This window comes from Neodiprion pinetum, chromosome 7 (assembly GCF_021155775.2).
Source record: "Neodiprion pinetum isolate iyNeoPine1 chromosome 7, iyNeoPine1.2, whole genome shotgun sequence".
NCBI lineage: Eukaryota > Metazoa > Arthropoda > Insecta > Hymenoptera > Diprionidae > Neodiprion > Neodiprion pinetum.
Genome location: NC_060238.1, coordinates 16,971,365 through 16,978,788, shown reverse-complemented (window position 1 = coordinate 16,978,788; position 7,424 = coordinate 16,971,365).

Genomic DNA, 7,424 nt, shown 5'->3' with positions numbered 1-7,424 from the left:
ATGTAAACCTGCTCCAAAACTACGAATTATCAAATTCTTAAATACCCTAAATCTGTTGCGATTGTTATAACACCAACAACTGAGAATACTCGTAGCAGCGCAATCCTAATAATATCAAGCAAATTGCAACTATGTCTCATAAATAATCGCTATTGTACTCCAGGTGAATAACGATAGTAATCATTTATAATACATATGCAATTCTACATATTTATACGCTATAAAACTAACAAAACGACAAGTAACCGGTATGGTAATCTTAATATATAGACTTTGTAACGAACAGGATTGTAAGAATATTTAAGAAGTAAACTACGACTAGAATCTAGCGCATCGTGACCCCGAAAATGCACACGGCACTAACATCCACCACGAAACATGGGTCACCTCTAGCGCACGTGCACTGTGATCACCATATTAGGAAATAGCTGCTAAAATCAGCCCAGGTCCTAACGCCCACGAAAAGGAGGGAAGAAGCACGGTAGCCAAGGGGGCTTGCTGCCCCAACACCAAAGCCCACGCAGAGTGGAAAATTACACTGCAACGGACCTACGCCTACACCACCGCACCAACACAGCGTTATACCATATGTAAAAAGCTTGCAATAAAGTAATACCTAAAGAGCTAAGAGCACGGGCGAACATGCGGCGAAAATGTCGTGCCCTAATTTTAATTCCTAGAAAAAGGAGGAAAGTGCACAGAAATTGACAGAAGCTAAAGAAGGCGATCGTTCTGCGCAACGATCGATACCCATAAAAACGGCGACCGATCATCGGATCGTCCTCTTGATTTCTACCACTAGATTCGTTATCTTGTCTCGGTACAGTCTCGCGGTGAAATCCTTTTGCCTTTTGCCGTTTGCATTTAAACTTCTCCTACGACCTTACTCTGTCCATAAATCCAGCGAGCTTTCAGCTCCATTTTGTCATATCAATTTAATATCTAACAACTAAGTAACCCCGTTGTTTGTGACTTGAAATATTGAACTTACAAAATAAATCCGAGTTAATCAAAGTATCCAAATATATCAAAATCGGTCATTCCGTTAAATCCTCTCACCACTCTACGCTGCAAGTCATCATATCCAGATTATTCTCAAAAGGTAAGCCAATTAATTAAATCTTTCATCCAACAATTACACCTTTCTCGGTTCGTTCGATTGGAGCGATAGAATGACCCTTGTCCGGTGTATTTCAATACTTTCTCGGTCATTGGTGACCTACTGATGTGAGTCTAACTGTAGCTGTGTGAACGATTCCAGTGTCTAACAACTGGAAATTTCCACCAGGTACCGTACCGACGTCACGCCATCAATGCCTGGTCACACATACACTTTAAGTGGGGGTCCTAAAGTCAATACTTTCAAGTTTATCCCTGTTTGGGATAAAATGTGTACTCAGCTACACACATTAGGTTTGTTCGTGCTAGCTACATTCTACACTCGTGAGTGTAAAAGGAACTAGGGTAGTGTATTAGGGATTGCTGGGGAGTGTACGTCTGCTTCTCAAGGCCGTGTTCGAAAATTGACTGACAGTACTGTCAGCAATCTTTTATCTCTTTTGCGCTTGCAAGTTCATGAATAGCTCTGACTCTGTCCTAGGGAATTTTCAGTACAGTCAGACAATTTACGAACACGGCCCAAGTGTAACTAAGATAGCGCGAACGCAATAGTGTAGAAGTGCAGTAAAGTGGGGACAAGAAAATGATGCACGTTACGTACAGTCGTTTTTTTCCTCGAAACACTTATTAATACAACAAATTAGTATATAAGATAAAGCATTTTTGGAATTTGTTAACGAAATCTTTCATACCTTATGTTTTAAGTACACCGTTATCGAATTGAACATTGTTTTTTGAGTAAAATACTGTACTGCTTTATTCTGATTTGTAGTGAGGTTATGGGTTTATTGTCACTCGTGAGTTTTAAGGTATATATCGCATCACAGTTCACTAACGTGGTGGAAAAACCTGTACCATCCATGCGAATTGAACCATTTACACTCTTTACATTTGGTCTAGACCGAGTGTAAAAAGTGTACACAAAGTGTAACGAAAGTCTAGTGACATTTGTAAAACGAACAGCGCCTCGACGTCACGTCCGCTAAAACGAACGCGCAAGTGTACACTCCCCACGAAAGTGTAGAAAGTGTAGCTAGCAGGGAGAAACCTTCTCTGTAGCTAGCACGAACAAACCTAGTACTTTAATGACAAAAATTTATTTCGAGTGGTAAGCCTGCAACTGTGTTGGGTATAAAATAAGAACTGTACGGCACTTGAAGGGTAGAAAGCCTTGTAGCCATCAAACGGAGTAACGAGAAGAACTTAAGAAGTGTCGGTTAGTGTGTATAACCGCAGTAATACAGTATATGAACTTCTCGCTGAAAATTGAGCTTTAAGTGGGATTCAGAAAATCTTTAAGTGGGAGGCGCTTAAAATTCATATAAGCTCGGCTACACATCAGCTTTAATGAAGGCACACTTTAATGCAGGCGCACTTTAAAACCCCCACTTAAAGTGCGCCTTCACTAAAGCTGATGGGTAGCCGAATTTATATGAACTTTAAGCGCCTCCCACTTAAAGATTTTCTGAATCCCACTTTAAGCTCAATTTTCAGCGAGAAGTAGTGCCAACCGTACCGACATGACAGATATATCGAAATCTCGCGTGGTTTGAACCCGTTCTTTGTTCTTTTCTTCGGTCGGCATTTTGCCGTAACCAAGTTTGGTACATATTTATTACTTGAACAATTATTGATATGAAAATATAATCCATGTTGATGTGTCACCAGGGTTTGCAACAAACAATATGTGTTTCGAATTACAGATGAGAGATATGTTGGTTATAAGCTATTCAAAAAATGGAAAGTAAAAAATAGATAGGTGATTATTAATTAATGAATAAGATTACGGAGAACATTGCATTATATTGCTTCATATATTGTATTACTGAGGTTATACACACTAACTGACAGTTCTTAAGTTCTTCTCGTTACTCCGTTTGATGGCTACAAGGCTTTCTAACCTTCAAGTGCCACATAGTTCTCATGTTATACTCAACACAGTTGCAGGCTTACCAACACGAAATAAATTTTTGTCATTAAAGTACTGTGTGTAGCTGAGTAAACATTTTATCCCAAACAGACTTGAACATACTGACTTTAAGACCCCCACTTAAAGTGTATGTGTAGATCAGGCATATGGCTCCGACGCAGCTCTCGCTTTCTATGCGACTATCGCATATTTCGTTCACTCTTGCAGTCTATTCTTGAATGTTTATGGTTATATTATAGTTTCGGGCGTGTTCGGAAATTGACTGAAAGTACTGTCAGTACTGAAAATGGTATAGTCCAAGTGACGTATACTGTAGATTTTCAGTACTGACAGTACAGTCAGTCGATTTCCGAACATGCCCTTAGTGACGTTGACTGATGATTGCTAAAGACAGCCAGACAACTGTATTATTTTCAAGAAAGGTAATGTGGAGTTAATAGCAGTACCCCACACTTACCGACTTGCTTGTGGTGCTTAGCACAGCTCCATAAAATGATCATCTCATTTCAATGAGGTTTACAGAAATCATTTGATGCTCATTTGTAGATGATTCATAACCGATTCTTGACGTTTGGGAGTAAATTGCCTATTATTAATAATTCAATCAAATTTCCGTGGAATGTTTTTGCTAATTCAGCCCCTCGGTACCTCAATTTTCAATTCAATTTCGCTTGCAGCCAATCATTTGAAGATTAATTATAGGCGGATAAGCACGTTTCATACGTTGAAAAATTAACGGCGTATCGTGAAACTTACCCAGAATTTTAGCCCTAGTCATGGGTAATTCTGGGAAATATCCCTAAATATGGGAGGAGGATCAATTGGGATATTCAGAAAACTGAAAGCATATCGTTTTGGCCAGGAAATAATATTAGAACGGAAATCAAACTTCTACTCCCAACTTACGCAAAGAGTGGGCTCGATTTCTTTTATGGAGTACAGTGGAACCATAGAGCAGCGCTCAAGGGCTTGGATTCTTGCGATTCTTGCAATGAGACTATGAAGATGTTGGGTGTATTCCGCCAGGGAACTGTAGCAGTCCAGTAATAGTATATTTTGAATTTTCTAACTAGCGGTTAGTACTATTTACTGGTCATTTACTGCCAAAGTGTTCCTGTTGTGCAGTAAATAATAATGTTTTAATAAAATTGTAATGTTTTGTTTTTTAAAATTTTTGTTTCTTATCTGTATGAAAAAGCACATTCCTATTGTGCACTAAATAATAAATATTTGCACTTTTTATTGTTGTTTTTTAATTCGGTTGGATTTGACGCGTATTGTATAAAAGTAATGTTTATTAATAAATATTTCTAGGGTGTAGGTCAACTCGACTTTGAATTATGCCCAAAAACATTATCTAGTTAACAATTGCATGATGACGGAATTAATCGACAAAGGAACAATTTACTGTTTTTCTCATCTGCTTACGTATAATTGCGCTACGAATATGAATATTCTCTTCTCTCTCTCTTACAAGTCTAAATTCCATAGACTTGTAAGATAGACTGAGCGCTCTCATGAGACGCTTGAAGCAAACATTTAAAGGACAGAAATATGCCGGGAGTACTCCTTTCTCTCTCTGACGATATTTGTGGCTAAATTCTCGCCGCCATATTGCTTGTGAATACTTTATACCTAGTTTCCAAGGTTCCCCCCATGGTTCCACCCTCGTGGCTTTATGAATTTTTCCTCGTCGCGGTCCGCTCCCATCTCACACCTGTGTTACGTGCCAGCCGGTATCCACGGCGGCACCCTCTCTGCGTCCCACCTTACCAGCGTGTAGTTACCATAAAAGAGCTTTACGTGCTCTTACCAATAGTCGTAGATTAATACCAACACACATAGTTACCATCGTAACGTCCAAATTCTTATATCGATAGTTCTCGTACGCTAGATTAACAGTTATTTCATCAGTCAAGTTCATAACATATATGGTATATATATACTTTTTTCCCATTTAACCGTTATACCTTTCAACATTAGCTGTCACATAAAACATTTTGATTTACGATCCCACCGCTGCCACCATTTTATTAATTGTCGAGCCGTTACGTTCCGAGAGGAACGCTTCGAGTCGATTCTGATTCGCTGCGTGATTTAAATTATCCTCTTGACTTACGTAGTTGGTATATGTAAATCTCGGAAATTCGCTGATCAGCTCCTCAGATCTTCTCGTTCAACTCGCCTACAATTCTGAGAGTTTGTTAGGTAAGGCTCATGTCAACCATCACTACGCGTGATTGAAATAATTATTCATAACAACACTTGGGTTAACCACACATTTATTAACAATCTCCTTCCAGTTTCTGATGGTAGGTTTACAATCGTGGTACAAACTGATGTTAATCACTATCGCAGTCACAAACTGTTAATGAGTCTCGAAGGTTCTGAATTAATTATAATGTGATTTGATTCTAGGATTCCGGTAAAGTTCTGATCTGCTCTCTATGATGTCTGAATCTTCTCTTGTGTTCTCTATGATGTCTGAAGTTCTTCTCTTCTATTCTGTTCTCTGGAAGGGTTGAATTGGAGGGAAAGTAGGAGGAGTTCAAAAGGAGTCGCAGTTTCTCGCGGGTCTCGGATGATTGGTTAAGGATGATGAAATAATTGGGGGTAAGGTTTCTGGTTAGTGCATGAGATCTCGGTGGTGGATTAGCGCGAGGTGGTTGGTTTAGGGAAGCAAGCGGCGAAGCGCTCATTGGTCTTATCGTCATTAAAATGAAGGTGCTATCCCAAATTCTGAGAATAAGGGTTTCTTTCTCTGTGAACTATCTGTGATTTCTCTTCCCACGTTTCCGGTATTTAGTCTACTCGATTATCTTAACTATTGCAAGTGTTTATTACTTTGAGTTATTACGGTTAAGATCGTAAATCAAAGGTTTTATGTGAAAGCTAATGTTGAAAGGTATAACGATTAAATGCGGAAAAAAATATATATACCATATGTATTATGAACTTGACTGATGAAATAACTGTTAATCTAGCGTATGAGAACTATCGATATAAGAATTTGGACGTTACGATGGTAACTATGTGTGTTGGTATTAATGTACGACTATTGGTAAGAGCACGTAAGGCTCTCTTATGGTAACTGCACGCTGGTAAGGTAGGACGCAGAGAGGGTGCCGCCGTGGATACCGGCTGGCACGTAACACCTGCTCGAACCTGGAGTAGTTTGAACCCACCAGCACTGCCTCGTGACTATACATTTATGTTCACTCAACTGAACCGCAGTTCGTGCTCCTGTCTCTAGTCCATAGACATATAAGAATAGACCGCGCGAGCTCGGAGGTAGTCCGATGGTGAATGCGATAGCGGGATGGAAAGAAAAAGCTGCATATGGGCCACGGTCAGCCCCCTGACACACGTCGCTAAAAGCGGTTCGCAAAATGTCCCTTGATTCTGCCACCAATTTCCACCACTAGTGGCACTAGTAGTTACCTGACGAGCTTGCGCGCGGTCAGCGAGGGTAGCGAGTGTGTTAGAAGTCTACTAGCGCCACGTAGAGGAACTAAAAAACGAGGACAAGACCCGTACAATTTTTTAGTATACGAGCAGTGGTGAGTGTCAGGGGGCTGGCCACGGTCTTACATACAGGTCTAGCAACGAAGCCAATTTTCTACGGAGCGGCGTGGTTCTCTTGTTGTCCATGGTTTTTAGTGTTTCAAATAGCCATGTCGCAGCGCTGCTATCTAGGGATGTACGTGGGGTAGGGATGAAAATGTGCCACCGAAATTATATTTGAAATGAAACATATAACCTAAAATCAGCCCGTGCGTTATACTCTTACATACGCGTGAAACGCTGTTGCGTTTTTAAAAAAAAGATGGTTAAACCATGTGTGGTACCGCGGTGTGAAAAATTATCGAAATTAGTTAACCAACAAAAACAACACCGTTTCTTTAAACAATATACGTTTATTTCATTTATTACCTTCGTAGATTTATTATTCGTACATACACATGAAATTTATATTTTTTTTTCCTTGAAATGAACGAGATTGATATAGATAATTTATTTACATTTTTTTTTGGAACGAAGTTCCTTATCGCTCGTTCACCGTAGGGGCTAGGCGGAAAAAAACGACACCAAAAAACCGACACTTTTTGGCTATAGTGCTCGTTTGCTATAGTGCGCGCGATCTCCCTCTCTCTCTCTCTCTCTATTCCAGCGTGTGCGCGCGCTCTCTCTCTCTGTCTCAGCGCTTGGGGTGGGAGACGGCAGCAGCGGTCTCTCTCACTCACAGCGCACGACTATACTTCGCCCCTCTTTCTCTCTCCTACAGCGTACAACTATACTTTGGGCCGCAGCGCGCTCTCTCACAGCGTACGTCTATACTTTGCCTCTCTTTCTTTTTATATCTTTCAAAAACACA